The 15,871-nt window shown below is 42.9% G+C and overlaps 1 long non-coding RNA gene across 5 annotated transcripts in view; it reads left to right on the top strand.

Moving 5' to 3' along the window:
• Positions 1–15,871, top strand: part of LOC132251394 (uncharacterized) — a 399,437-nt gene that overhangs the window by 178,571 nt on the left and 204,995 nt on the right. For 4 of the 5 annotated variants that reach the window (XR_009463409.1, XR_009463406.1, XR_009463405.1 and 1 more), the window contains exon 1: positions 1,444–1,511. The exons of the other annotated variant lie outside the window; for it this stretch is intronic. This is a non-coding gene — a long non-coding RNA (uncharacterized LOC132251394). Of the gene's footprint in view, positions 1–1,443; positions 1,512–15,871 lie in introns of those variants that run through there. 5 annotated transcript variants of the gene reach the window in all.

The raw sequence follows: 15,871 nt of genomic DNA, 5'->3' as shown, positions 1-15,871 counted from the left end.
AATGCACATTGAGCTTGCCTCGGCTGAAACAGATGATTTAACAAGTTTTGTCTACTTTCTTCTGTGATCCTAATGTTAGTCACAGACTGGCACACACTGATGTAGTGACTACTGTCAAGAAATTAGATAGACTACTTTTGGAAGCAGACATCATTCTAGGAATCGTTCCTGAAGTATTGGTCCTATAAATTGTCCTACTGTAGCCCAATTGTTCCATGAACTTGTGCATTGCACATATATATATATATATATATATATATATATAATATATATATATTAGCAGCTATGTTCCTGGAATATTGACTCTTCTTCCTTTATGAGTGTTATTCTTGTAGCATAAAGGAGCCCAGGGTCAAATAATTATGCTTACATGGAGGCAAGTTTCTAATGAAACCAGTGCTTTTGACTTAAACCACGAGAGATTCTTCTTTCTGTTTGGCTTTGCTATGCCAGTACTCTGTCATTATTTGCATTAGGTAGATATTAATGTATTACTTTTGAGTGATATATCTCTTGAAACAAATAATAAATCATAGCCCATTGAGAGCATTCCCATTCAGTTTGCAAACGACCATGTTTATCAGCATTTTTATGAGAACACTGCATTTCCATTAAAGAGTACTTTTCACTCTAATTTATCAGCTAACTCAACATTGTTTGGTGTATAAAACATTAAAAAGAGAATACACATACTCTTCCTAGGCAAGGAAAAAATTCTGCACAATGAAGAGGGTCTGCATTTTTTTCCAATTGCTTTGTATTTAGACAAGTTTTTGTGTTCTCTTAAAGTATAACCCAATGGAAGTAATGCACAGTAAGACATATTAAATAGTTGCTATATTCAATTTGGACTGAAAATTAACCTTGAAAATCCACAGAGTTGACCCACCACTTGCTTTACTAAATAATGTCTTTGATATTTGCAATTTATTTCTCCAGCCCCTTTTCCATTCCAATTTTCTTTCTGCAAAGAAATGCAATTGTGTTTTATACAATTTGTTTAGGAGACTCACTCTCACCAAGTCCCAGGTGCTGTGATTATGAAAAGTGAAATTGGGAATAATGGAACCATTACATTTTAATCTATTCATGAGATGTAATCGTTGTCTCCTGATGAATGGCTGTCAACAGCCACTTTCATGCCATTGGCACTCCTAACTTGGGATTCCCTTTTTATTTGCAGCATTCATAATGGGCCTTATATTGAAACACGCAGTTTATTGAAAATCCTTGAGATCCACTAATGTTTTTATTCCCTAGACTTCATCCCAAAGGGTAATAAAGAAACCATACTCCCTTCTCAGAAATTGTCAGGGAAGGAGTTAAACTTCTTCCTTGGGTTAGAATAATGGGCACAGGTGTTCTCTATGGGAGCTGGAGAGATGGCTTGAACCAGGTATGGGGCATTAATTAATTAAGTAGTTTGCTCTGTTTGGAGCTGGGATTTGAATGGGGCAGTCTGAAGGAGAGATGTCCTCAAGTGTTTGCTTTTGATTGAATATTTTGCCAAGGTGAGGCACAATTTATTGTACGGTTGTTGGGGCTCTGACTGTAGGAAGCTTGGTTGTATTTATGTTTGGACATTAAAGGGCAGGACACTTTGTTTTGTAAAAATAAATCACAGTGACTGTCCTTTGAATTTTAGGACTAGAGTTCCTGCTTGGCTTTGACTGACTTGGCATGTACCTGATCAGTTTGAGTCTTAACCTTAGCCTGTATCTGCTGACCTCCTATTCTTCTCTCACTTTTCTTATCTTTTCATCATTTTCTTTTCCAATACACTAACTGGTACCTTAAAACAAGACTCATTGATCCTTCAGTCTCTTTGATAGGTCTCTCAATATTACTTGAGGCGGAGCGAGCTCCTAAGAAACAGATCGAGGATTTCTTTACCAACATCTGTTCATGCACAGGAAAGTTGTGTGCGAATCTGCAATAACTTTTGTATATAAACACTTTTAGTATACTTTTAAGTTCAGCTCAGTGTAATGCAGCTAACTCCAGAGATCCTTCGAATTGCTATGGTTCTGCTTATCCTTGACATCTATATCAAGGTACTGCTTTTACAGTAGGCACTTGAATTTTTGTTAATTGAGTTTTTGCTTTTCATAATTTTTACTTTGTTTTTGGATTGAGCTGAGCTGCACAGAAACCACGCTGGAGCTCATTCAAAATGTCCATAATGGAAATCAGTGGAGAATAGTTTGTATGCTGTTAATTCACACCTTATCGTCCTATGTAGGCAGACAAGTCCTAAACACTGAAAATGTTAAAGGGCACATTGATGCTGATGTGGTAAGACTTTTGGCTCTAATGTTCCCCAGCATGTTGGTGCTGAATATAAAACTGCCACCTTTTTATAGTAGTTGCTTTGGGGTTGGTAGTGTAATTTCTTTTTGGTTTGGGGTTGGTAATGTAATTTTTTTAAACACTTTTTTTCCCCTCCTAATCCATATGCTCTTAATTCGATTACCTAAATGAAGGTTGTAACATTCCAGTTTTCAGGATTGATTTCTTTAATTATTGTTGTTATGATTTGCTTGGGGTAATATCTTGAAGGTAGCTCCCACCCCTGACCCCCGCCAACTCCCCAGCCCCTCCATGGCTGTCCTACCCACCCCAGATCCTGGCCCTTTTAAAAAAAAAAAAAAAGTCTCCACTCACTGGGTGCTGTGGCGGGGGAGGGGGGGGAATCCCTGCTGCCCTCCACTGCCCCATGCTGCATGGGGGGCTCTGCCATGAGCCCTCCAACCCTCCCCCCCATAGCTGCCCCGCCTACCCCAGCTCTGACCCTTTAAGGAAAAAATCCTGGACTCGCCGACTCCTGCAGCAGCCTCAGGGCTTTGGGGGGCTCATGGAAGAGCCCCTATGTGGTGCATGGCAGCAGGGATTGCCCCCTGCCCGTCAGGAACCAGTGAGTTCAGGGGGGTTTGTTTTTTTTCCTTAAAGGGCCAGAGCTGAGATGGGGGGCTCATTTAAATCCCCCCACACTGTGGGGCAGTGGTGGCAAGCGGGGGATTGCCTCCCCATCCAGCAGCACCCAGTGAGTCGGGCCTTTTTTTTCAAAGTGTCAGGAGCTGGGCTGGGCGAGGCAGCCATTGCCAGGGCTGGGAGAGTGAGCAGGGGATGGGCCTGAGTGATTCGGAGATTTGGAAGCAGCCAATCTCTGAATCAGATTCAGCTGAATCAATTTGGGACAGTGATTAGAATCACTGAATCAAATCACTGTCCCCTGAATCAGCTGAATCCGAAGCGAGTACTAGCCACTTTGCACAGGCCTAGTAGTTAGCTGTGTTAGTCTGAAGTCAGGCTGAAGGAAAGGCAGGGTTGCACCTTAAGTTTGTAGAGACACTTGCTGCACCGGGTCTATCTGTGATCATGCAGCTGTGCCAGGAATCCCATGTAGGTAACTCAGGGTGGGTAGAGGGCCTAGCAGGTCAGGGGAGTGGAGAGGGGGAAGGGCTAGCAACCCTGCAGTGGGGAGAGGTGTTGATGTGTCTATGGGGCATTGTGGTTCCAGGAGTGGGGGGGTTGGGGAACCCGAAAAACAGCCTCATCAGAGTTCAGGGGCAGGTAGGAAGGCTAAGCTTTACCAATCCCAGGGCTGTACTCCAAACATGAACAGATTTTCAATAGCAATATGGGATCTTGGTATGGAAAATGTTGAAAACTGTTGGTTAGAACGTACCAGGGAATGTTTCTTGGTTAAATGGTACTTTAAAAAGCAAATTAATTTCAAACAAAAGTACTCTCACACATACTATATTAAGAATGTCTCATCAGGGTTGAGATGTCTTCCTTTAGCCTCCACCTGCAGGAACAGGCCATGCGTGAAATCTGATCCTACAGATACAGTCAGTCAGTTCATGGGAGCTAATCATTTTTACCCTTAGAAATTTGGGTTTGTTTTTGTGGGTTTTTTTTACTTCCTTTCAGACCAGTGGGGAAGGGTGGGGGTTGTGTTAAGACTGAAATTGTAACCATTGGAACTGTTAAGAGTTTGGAAGGCATAAGTTAATGCCACTTCACAGAGCTCAGATAGAAACCAAATGTTCTGTTCCCTTATTTTCTGGCAACATCTTAGAAATCTACACTTGTAACTCCAGAGATGTCAGCAGCAACAGGAATATCAGGGAAAGTGTGGGTCCCTTACTGAATGGTGGAGGCAACCTAGTGACAGAGGATGCAGAAAGGGTTGAAGTGCTTTTTCACCTCAGTCTTCATTGGCAAGGTCAGCTCCCAGACTACTGCATCTGGCAGCAGTTTGGGGAAGAGGTGAGCTGCCAACAGTGGCAAAAGAACAGATTAGGGACTATAAAGAAAAGCTGGATGTGTGCAAGTAAATGAGGCTGGATGGGATGCACCGAAAGGTGCTGAGGGAGTTAGTCAATGTGATTGCAGAGTGGCTGGTTATCATCTTTGAAAACCCACGGCAATTAGAAGAGGTCCTGGATGATTGGAAAAAGAAAGGGAAGGAGGAGGATCCAGAGAACTAGACTGATCAGCCTTACCTCAGTCCCTAGAAAAACCATGGAACAGGTCCTCAAGGAATCCCTTTCTAAGCGCTTGGAGCAGAAGGTGATTAGGAACAGTCAGCATGGATTCACCAAAGGCAAGTAATTCCTGACCAACCTGATTGCCTTCTATGATGAGATGACTGGCTGTGTTGATGCGGGGAGACCAGTGGATGTGGTATACCTTGATTTTAGCAAGGCTTTTGTTATGGTCTCCCATAACCTTCTTGTAGGCAACCTAAGGAAGTTGAGTGAGCGGACTGTAAGGTAGATAGAAAACTGGCTGGAGTATTGGACTCGGAGGGTAGTAGTCAATGGTTCAATGTCTAGTTGGCAGGTGGTATCATGTGGAGTGCCCTAGGGGTCCATTCTAGGGCTGGTATTGTTCAATATTTTCATCAGTGACTTGGAAAATGGGATGGAGTGCACCCTCAGCAATTTTGCAGATGACAGCAAGCTGGGGGGAGTAGTAGATACACTGGAGGGCTAGGATTCAGAGAGACCCAACAAATTGGAGGATTGGACCAAAAGAAAGCTCATGAGGTTCAATAAGGATAAGTGCAAAGTCCTGCACTTAGGAAAGAAGAGTCCCATGCTCCACTACAGGTTGGGGATTGAATGGCTGAGCAGCAGACCTGCAGAAAAGGACTTTGTGGTTACACTGGACAGTAAGCTGAATATGAGCCAACATTGTGCCCTTGTTGTGTAGAAGGCTACTGACATACTGGGCTTCATTAATAGGAGCATTGCAAGGAGATCGAGGGAAGTGATTCTTCCCCTCTATTCAGCAATGGTGAGGTCATATCTGGAGTCCTGTGTCCAGTTCCCCCCTTCCCCCCCCCTTGCTACAGAAAGGATCAATTGGAGAGAGTCCAGCAAAGGACAATGGCAATAGGGGGCTGGGGCACATGACTTACAAGGAGAGGCTGAGGGAACTGGTGTTGTTTAGTCTGGAGAAGAGAAGACTGAGGGGGCATTTAATAGCAGCCTTCAGCTACCTGAAGGGGTCTTCTGAAGCGGATGGAGCTAAATGTCTCAGTGTTGACAGATGACGGAGCAAAGAGTAATGGTCTCAAGTTGCAACAAGGGAAGTTGAGGTTAGTTATTAGGAGAAACTTCCTCACTAGGAGGGTAGCAAAGTGCTGGAACAGATTACCCAGAGAAGTTGAGGACTCTCCATCCTTGGAGGTTTTTATGACCTGGTTAAACAGTCTTGGCTATGGTGCTCTAGTTGGGGCTGGACCTGCTTTGAGCAGCGGGTTGGACTAGATGACCTCTTGAGGTCCCTTCCAACCCTGGTTTTCTGTGATTTCTGTGATTCAGAATGACAAGTATTGACTCATTTCCAGTAAACTATCAAATTAGAATTTTGACTAATTTCTAATGGTTTCTATATAAAACATGCCCCCATATGATAATGAATTAACAGGGTAAAAGCCTAAGCAAAAATGGTTCATTTGCTCCAAAAGGTTTTATGTTATCAGTATTACTTTGAGAGAGTGAAAAAATGGATTAACGTAATTAGGGTTGAGGGTGTGGCCAGCAATGTGAAAAATTAGTAATATAGGCCAGTAAAATAGAAGATTGTGGCTGTTGTAAAAGAGCATGTTGCTCTTTAATTGCTTTGGCTTTTCATTGCCAGGATATATGTTAGGTGTGTATGGCCTTGGAAAGGGGCTTTTTAGTTTCTTGCATAAATACCTCAGCTGGTTCATTTTCTCTCTAACCAGTGACAAAGTCACAGGCGTGCTGTGGCATGATACTTCCATTCCTGAAAAATCAATTCTTTTAGGGCCCCATGGCAGCTCTGGCTAGGTCTCTTGGGTTGTATAATACTTTCTGCTACTTCTGCAGGCTTTCTCAGGGCTGTGGTCTGAAAAGATCATAGATTCAAGACAAGATTCATCTTAATATGAGCACTGTTTGTTCAGAGATACCTAATAGAAAGATAACTAGTGTAACAGGGCCTTTTATCTTGTTATCCACTTATCCATTTTGGCTAACTTCTGCCATTTGGAGAAGCTCACTTGGATGAGTGTTAGAAGTAAAATTTCAAAGATACAGAGAAATAAGGTCACTGGTGGTTGTAATGCAAATCCCTGGAACAGCTTTTCAAATGGTGTTATTTTTATATCTTAATTTAAAGTAGTAGCACTTTACTATGAAGCCATGAAGCAGCAGAATGACACAACAAAGGTCAATAGAAATGGAATCTCAGAATGTGCAAAAAAGGGTGGGGACAGTAGGGCAGATTATGCTCTGCTTAGCCAAACCCAAAGTTACTTAAAATATATGGGGGCCTTCTCACCCATTCTGATTTGGATGATGGCAGAGATTTGCAAAACTATCAGGCAGCCCCTGGATGATTTACTGCAATCCTTGATATATTGAGCAGAAATATTGGCAGACACATTTACATTGACTTTTTTTGAAATGCCAAAGTGTGGGATGTAAGTGACCTTTCCTGTGTGGGGGTGTATCAGCAGGTTTTAGTAAAACCAAGAAATTTTCATGGTAAAATCACGAGTCTACTGCTTGATATAATAAAATCCTTCAGATGACTTCTTTCACAGTTTTGTGGAGCTCCCTGGGCAAGTGACAGACCCGCACTGACCTAACGTGGGTTAGTGTGGCTTAGTTTGATTCCTGAGTATCCCTTGGTGGTGGTGAGTATGACATTGTACCAACAAACAGCTTCAGGAATGAATCAACTGTGCAACCTGCCAAGGCTCTGGGGCACTGATTCTCAGCCAGGGTGCTGCAGCATATTAGCACTGTTAGGTGTACAAACAAGATTCCCATGATAAGCCCAGAAATTTCAGATAGGGTCAAAAACAGTCTGCCCTGCTGTGGCCCTTTTGAGTTCTTTGCAACATAAGATTTGCTCCATTTTTTTTCTGTAGTCAAAAAAATGAGCAATGGCTAAGAGCTGGCCTTTTCTGAGCAGTGCCTGGAGTCTAAAAAGGTTGAGAACCACTGAGCTAGGATTTGCTGGCAAACAACCTTCTCCCAGCTTATTGATCTGAGTTCATTGTGCTTCCTTAAACCCTTTCAGAGTTTTATTTTATATGTGAGTAGTTATTATTTCATATGAAGTAGCCTTACCCTTCATTAAAATGTTCTGTTTGATGTGTTTCTTCATGATAAACTGCTACATGCGGAATTGAAATGGAGACTGCAGCTGGTCTGAATCAGTGTAAGAAAGTAATGCTTTAATATTGACAGTGTGTTTTGAAATGCTTTGTTGGATGGGATAGCTGTTTGCAACCCTAAAGACCATTTAGCTTTTATTGTGCTGTACATTTGTGTAGACTGCAGTACCTCAGGACTGACCTTTGAGCAATGATAAGTACTATCATCATCTTCATTTTACCAATGGGGAATTGCGGCAGAGAAGCAAAGTGATTTGTCTCAGACCACACAGTGAATTATTGTTCAGAGCTGAGATGGTTATCTACTCTCTCCATAGTCCTCAAGACCATGCTGGCACTAAGTATCTCTTATCAACTCCTTAGTGTGCCAAAGAACTCAAAAATGCAAGCATCTCTAAATAGGAGCTCATGCAGCCTGATCACTCCTGTTCCACTCACTAAAATAGCAACTCTGCATATACACAGTACAGACCTGGGATCAATATCACATGGTAGGTGCACAGGATCCACTTTTCCAGAGCAGTATCTAAATTTTAATGGCTGGCAGTGAATGCCCAAATTGTTCCAGGGCAGGGTTGCTGCATGTCACTTAACTACACAAGGGAGTAAGAAGCCTGTAGTTGCCTGTGTGGACTACACCTACTGCCAGTCTGAAGGTGAAAGCGGGGAAGCAGGTGATTGAAGAGAGAAAAAAATCTGCTGCTGCCATGGGCCTGTAGAAGATGCTACTGGTCTGCCCCACTGGTGTTGCAATACCATAGTGAAAAGGAATTTTAGGCTTGACCAGAAACTGGTTTAAACAGAAGTTCAGTGCACGTACACCCATTTCAAAATGACTGAAACTAGTTTAAGATAAACCTGGTTGAATGTAGTAGCAGATTTAACTGAGTTAGGTCAAACCAGTTTATGAAACTTCTGTCCCAGACCCCTTTCTAGTTCAAATTAAATCAGAGTCCCCCAGCATCCCAGGATGCTTTGCAGCCCTGGGCTGGGTTGTACTCTCTGCTCCAGAGAGCAGGGTTGGCCCTGTGCCTCTGCTTCCTAGCTGGAGCAGTGAGGGCTGGATGACAAGGGTGTGGGGTAGGAAACCTGGCTGGGGACCACAGCTGGGGCAGCCCCTGCCAGACTTTTTCCTGCTGGGGTGGAAGGGGCAGGGGCATGGGGTGGGGGGCAACAGCCTGAGAGGGACTTCTCCCTCCCAGCAAACCTTGGCTGGGGTCTGGGAGGGGCTTTAATCCCCCCTTCCCTGGCTCAGTGTGGGGGCACCAGCACACCAAAGCCTAGTCCCCTGCTACTTGTGGGCACAGGGCCAAGCCCTGCAGGACCAGACTCAGAGGTGGGAGGTGTTGGCAAAGACCTGGCACAATCATCACATACATGTGCTGGAGAGGTGTAGCTAAGGAAACAGGAGAGGGACTGCTTGGGCTGGTGTGACCAAAGAAATCAGAGAACGTTCTAAAGCAGAACCTGCAAAAGATGGGAGACTGGAATACCTAAAAAGAGACAAAAGGCAATGAATGCATAAGAGTCCTACCAAAGGTGCTATGGGTGACAAGCATACTAATGTCAAGGTACCCAAGGTGGAGAAGGGGATATAAGTGCACCAGTAAAAACCCAAGTAGAGATGAGGCCTGTGGGATCTCCACTCCAACACCTGAGATCCCCCTGCTGATTCCCCAAAAAGGATTGTAAAGAGACACTGCCTTCAGGATTACATAAGACTTGTGCAAGGCTTTCTCCTGTCTTTTTGGTTTAGTATATTCCATTTTAACTTAGACTAAGTTGTGTGCACTCTTGCTGTGTTTTACTGCACTGTATCTTCCCTTAGGCAAAGATTTTTGGTTGTTCTTTGTTGTGTGCTTGAGGTTGCAACTTGCTCTGTTCAATACATGCTTGCTTCAGAGAGAGGACTACACGCAGTCCTCGACTTATAACATTTTGAGTTGCAACATTTTGCACTTAGAACATTTATAAATTGACACCCTGTTTCAACTTTGACATCAGTTTTGACTTTACAATGCTTGATCCAATGTAACACCATGCCAGCGAAGAAGTTCGCTGTGTTGCTTATCTCCCTGGAGTACATCTGTCCAAACTTCCTTGGACACTTTCTTTAAGAAAGCAGACAAGACTCCAGAAAAACCTGCACCCAAGACTCCTGGGGAGACTCCAGCCAAGAACCCTTCAAAAAGTCCAACCAAGAGTCTTTCAAAAAGAACAGCAAAGTCACCTCAAATAAGTCTTTCCAAATCAGTATGATTGTTATTTACAATATAAATACATTAATGCAGCTATATTACTCATCTATAATTGATCGAGTACAAAATTCTGGGGTATTTTTGGTGAAAATAGGGTATTAGGCCTTGGTTCAGGAACCAATCCCCCATTTATAACATCGTTTCTTATGAGAAAATTGGTTCTGAGTTGCAAAGTTTCGATTTAGGACACAATTGGTTCCCGAAAACTGGGTCTTAAGTCCGAGGGCTGCCTGTATTCTTGTTCAAGCTTTTATGAATTCAGTGCCACTACCTTTTTTCCCCACCCACCCCACTCCTTAGCCTGGCAGGAGCTTCCCCCTCCCCCAAGTGAGGAGCAAGCAGGCTGCTGTTGTCTTATGCCAGGCAGGGGTCTCATGCAGGCCACGTTGTGTTTAAAGCATCACCCCTGGCCTCAGCCCCCCGGGCTGGGGCCTGGCCATACGCCCTCTGCTTGAGGGGGGGAGAGGGGAAGCCTTGGAGCTTCAGTCCCTTCCCTTTGGCTGTAGCTGGTAGGCTGCAGGGTGTGTTGTTGTGTCCCCGGCTTCTGGCCTGAGCCACTGCAGGTATGTGGCTGCATTTCCTGAATCAAAAGTGAATGTCTGTTCTCTTGCTTCTCAGCTCAATTTCTGCTGCTTAAACTAACCTGGAGAAACTGAATCATTTCAGCCTCTGGCTTTTTGACTGTCTGTACTTAGCCGAAGTGGCTGTCTGACTCTTGGTTCGGAGACACAACTTCAGTAACAAGCTATTAGATATGTTTACTTCAGTTTTGGCCACTCTTGAAAATCTGGATGTTTTTGTTCCTGTTATTGAATAAATCTGAAATTCTGTGCCTGAAAGAGGGGAAAAAAAAGCATTTTGAGCTCTTAGATCTTAGCTAGGGCCTGGCCCATAAATTCTGCATCTTAAAAATGAATGGATGTTTTTCAAGTAGAATAGGAGCCTTTCTTCTGTGCTGCAGTCTCTTGTTCTTACACAGTCTCTTATTAGAGAGTATATATTTTTAAGCATGTCATTAAGACTATAATGTGATTTTTCAGAATGGGTTCAGAGAAACTGCGCCTGCGGGTACAGTGTCTTTCTCATCTTGTCAGGGTCCTCCTGCCCTCTGTTTACACCTCTTGTAGGTTTTGTGTTGCTGTATTCTACTTTATGTGCATGACTGCTCAACCGTGCCTCCAGCATGTGTCTCCAATAATTCATTATTGTCTAAATATAAAACCGAACATAGGGAGAGGGAGACCTTGTGGGGTTTAAGGCAGACAGTGTTCCTTGCAATACTTTGGTTTTAGAAGTAGTAGCTTGCAGAAAATATTTCTGCTGTGTGATGGCATTTGGGGGCTTGATTTAAAATAAGTCCATATTCTCAGAGTGGTTCCTGGTGGACAGTGACCATATAACATTTATTCGTGCTCAGAACAGAGAGACTGGCAATTCAATGGAATATGAAAGATTAATTCTAGGAAGGGCAGGGGAACCAGGGCTGAAGGATACAAATAAGAAAGCAGTGTCTGCTGCACGTTTTCTTTGGAGGTTGCAGGCCTTCTCGCAAGCTGTCACACTGAAGTCAAAAGTATTGCGCCAGGCCTGGATTTGGCTAATGATACCTGCAAATGATTGTTTGCTTCAGTATCTGTGCTTGGCTTCTCCAATTGGGATACGCTTTTATTTCCTCTCCTTAGCTACAGTTTATGTTTGGGTTAATTTGTAGAGTGAATCATTACAATCCAGAAGTGTATTTCTTTGTGGCTTTAATGTGGCTCTTGCATTATGCCTTTGAACAAACAAAAGTGTAAGTTATTACACTTCTCGCACAGCTACCCTTTAAAGACAGCTTTATGAGTAATATTTCAAAGGATCATGGGCAATTGCATGCAAAGTCCTATCAAAGCAAATGGCAGTAAGAGCAATCAGGCAAGGCAACAGGTGCCAGCCAAGGTCTTCTACAATTGATTTGTCAAGTCTGAATCAGCAGCCTCAGACACACTTCCAGCCCCTCTGGGGGCTCATTGGAGATCTGCAGCTGTTTCCTCCATCAGAGAAAGTGTCTCTAGGAATTACTTAAGCTGGCAACTGTTGGCACCACTTCAGTATAGGAAAGGAAGTCTGCTTTACTGCCTGCTGTCTTAATGACACTTTGCATAATGTTACCAAGTGGGGTTAGAAATTTGATGTACAGGGACTGACTTTCTGGAATGGCTTCCAGTTTGTCTGGCATGTTTTTGCACCTGCAGATAATGTGGTTCTGTGCCCATGTTTCTGTGCATTGGAGCTTCTGTAGTGCCTATTATGTGCATACTGTAGATCCAGATTTTCAAATAACCTCAGGTCTCCCTTCCAAATACTATACCACTCTGACTCTGCTCGTCATGTACACCTGGATCATACTCCACATTCTACAGTAGTTGTAGCCCTAGAAAAGGGGTGTATTCAAAGCCTTCTTAAGTCACTGGGCGGAGTATTTCCACTGACTTATATGAGCTTTAGAACTGACTCTTACAGTGCTTTCATTTTCAAAGGCATTTCACTATTGTTGAGGTTCAAGGAAAACAAAATGGGCTTGCTAATTCCTTGCTTTAGACTCATGTTTTAAGTTCTTAAACTGAAGGAAAGAAACAGTCAAGTCCTATTCTTCTTGTCTCTGAACAAACTACCATTGGCAAAAATTCTGTGCTGTGTGGCTAATAAAAATCCATTCAAAAGGCCATTTCTTTCAAGGGGCTTGTTATGATGTTCACTGTTATTTTCAATATTGCCATTCCAAGTCATAATATCAGACCTCAAAATAAGCAGGAAAGCATATTAGGTGTCTAAATGTGCCTGTTCATGGCTGTTTTAAATGACTGTGGAAGCACTTTTCATGCAGATAATAATAGTGAGTACGGCCAGCGAGGTTTCCTTTCAACTCAGGAAACCACATTAATGCAAAATATGCAATTGTTTTAGATATTTTTTGTATTAGGATTTTGCAAATAGGAATCCCAAATTGAAGCCTAGATCATCCTGAGTTTGTGGGCTTATTGTTGACAGGGTAATAAATGCATTGTAGAAACTATTTACAATTCTATTCAAAGCGCTACTCATTCAAGATCATTTTGCAGAAATACCTGCTCTTATTTTTCTGAGCTTGATCATTTAAGTTGCTGCTTGCAATAATAATAAGACCACCCATTGAAAACTCTGGCATATAATTTCCATGCATTCAGACCTTTAGTTTAATTTTCTTTTTCAGCACCAGGGAAATACAAAACTTTCTATCTACTTTAAGCCTTTTTTTTTTTGTGGCTGGAACTGGTATTTGACATTATTTTGAGACGATAGCATACTATAAGTAAGTTTGATTTCTAAATGCCTGTGGGATCTTCATATCCATCAGGAATATTTTATATCTGGTGCTTTCTCTCAAAGTTGCATTTTATTCATCTCAGTCCAGAATTTTAATTCAAATTCTGCTTTCTCAAGAACTATGTAGAAATTATCTCTGTCTTAATTTAGGTGATCTGCTACCTTGGGTAACTCCTCAAAAAAACTTAGTACGCTAGCATCTGGAGGATCCAGTTGAGGTCAAGAAGTATTGTCCAAACCTGTAATAAGAGATGCTTCCTGCTCTCCAAATAGTATCCTAAGAGGAATGTTAAGCAGGTGCCTAGGCATAGTATACAATTTAAATGAGCCCATTACTAGAATGAAATGTCCAGTTCTGGTGTCTACATTTGAGAGAGGATATTGAAATGATGGAAAAGACTGAAGAAAAATTAAGCGCGATTTGAGATATGGGAAATCTGCCAAAATAATGACGAACAGAAGTTCAGTCTGTTTAGTTCATTGGAGAGAACCTTAAGGGGTGATTTGACTATGTTCCATAAGTGTCTTCATGGGTTTCCTGATAGCAGATTGCTTTTTATTGAGCAAAAAATATAAGTTCAGGATGAGAAATAATGTGTTTTTTAATAGGGGGACTAGGTTGCCATTCACCTGGAGGTGCAGTATGTTCTTTACCAGTTGCTGTTTTCAAATCAAGACTGCACACCTTGGGGAAATAAATTCTATAGTACAGCTGATAGGGCTGGAGTTTTACTGTAGCTGTGATGGTCCAGGAAATGTCTCAGTTGCGGTATCTTTTATTAAACCATCTGTGTAGCTCGCAGAGATATTTGACAACCTTTTGGGCCCAAATCACCCTTCTTTAGGTCTTGCCCCTGTATTTCAAGTATAAGTCATGGGCCTGTGGCTGAAATTACTGTGCGAGGGTCTTTGGTCTCTGTTGTCCTGGAGGTCTAGCCTTAACATCCAAGGGTCTTAGGCACAGATTCTCCAATGAATTACGCTTATGCTTGGCTGTGAATAGTTTTGGGATCAATGGGATGAGTAGCACCAGTGAAATCATGTGTGCATTAGAGCTTTCATGACTGGGGCCACAACAGACACAGGACATGCCTGTGTTGGCTACAAATGTCCAACTCGGGATCCTTAAAATTCTGGTTTATTAGGTGGATTGAAACACTGTAATGAAGTTAAATCTTAAACCTTGGGGCTGGTCCACGCACGCACGCACAGTAGCAAGCTACAAGAGTCTATACCTATCCCACAGGTGCTGGAGTCTGCCGTCGAGGCTTCTTTCAGCGTGGTGTTATCTTCCAGAAGGGGGTCACCGGCTGGTCCTTCTGGCTGGACAGGTCGGGCGCTGGTCAAGTTGGAGATAAAGAGGGCGCCACTGAGGGTCACTTTTCACTGCTTTTTATCTGTCCTTGGCAGACTTTGGTGACTCCCCAGTTTTCAGGTTTGCCCAATCCAGGGGTCGTTGACCCTCGTGAGACTTCACCCTTGGTGGCTACTGGATGGCATCTGTCAGCCCCAGGGGTCGTCCGCACATATGTGCAGATTTGGGAGTCTGTTGATGAATTTTGAATAGGGCTCTGGGAGCGGTCGATCTGGAGATATTCATCCCAAAAGTTGGTCCCCGGCGTTGATTAACTCAGACCAGGGCTTCTAACCCTTGAACAGTGATGTTTAGAGATTTCCCGGTTGTTACATTGTCTTCTATTGATTTCTTCCGTTGGTTGATCTGCGGTTTTCCTAGGTGTTAATTGCAGTCTGCTACTGTGTTACGCATTCAATCGCTGATTCACTCGCTCTTTCAGGGGCCCGCCTGATACAGGGAAGGGCAGTTTGATTCCTGCCCTTGTTGACATTGTTACTAAACACATTTACAGTTGAAAGGTGAGGAGTATAAAATATAAGCTACAAAAGTAATGCCATGGCACACAAATAGATAAAAATACCAAAATACACGGGGAGATACAAAATGCACACACACAAATTTTACAACACAATTCCTTATCTTAAAGTGGAAGAAAGAGGAAGGAAGAAAAGGTAGGAGAGGAAAAACATATTCAAAGAAGGGAGAGCAAATGCAGGCAAGAGGAAAAGGGGGCTTTCTGCTATACCTGATCTATTCCATGCTTATAGCTTTTGAGAAGCATGCATGGAAAGCTTGAAGCCACCCCACACATGCCAAATGCTGGAAATGAGGCAGCTTAGCCTCTTTTGAGTGGCCCTGAGCATGGGGTAATGAGCATGCTCATTAGGAACAGCAGCTCAGGGTGCTCACTTAGCACTGCAGGAAAGCAGTTAGTTTGTACAGAGCACACACACAGAGCAGGGTGGCTTGTCCTATCCAGCATGGGAAACTGAGGCACAGAGCAGTTAAGGACCTCAATTTAGAAAGGTATTTAAGCATGTGTTTAACAGTAAGCGTATTAGTAGTCTTATTTGAGGCTAATAGTGCACCAAAGGTGAGGTGTGTTGGTAAGATAATTTGGATTAGGGGCTAAATAAATTGGTTTAGTAAAACAGGAAGTCACTGGCTGAACTAAGAAATGAACCCAGCTATTGTGGGCCCAAATGCATAGCTTCAGCTACCAAATCATTGTCCCTTTCTTATAAT

The sequence above is a fragment of the Alligator mississippiensis genome, chromosome 7 (assembly GCF_030867095.1).
Source record: "Alligator mississippiensis isolate rAllMis1 chromosome 7, rAllMis1, whole genome shotgun sequence".
Lineage (NCBI taxonomy): Eukaryota > Metazoa > Chordata > Crocodylia > Alligatoridae > Alligator > Alligator mississippiensis.
The sequence above is the reverse complement of the archived record's forward strand: the minus strand, read 5'-3'. Positions and strand labels throughout refer to the sequence as shown.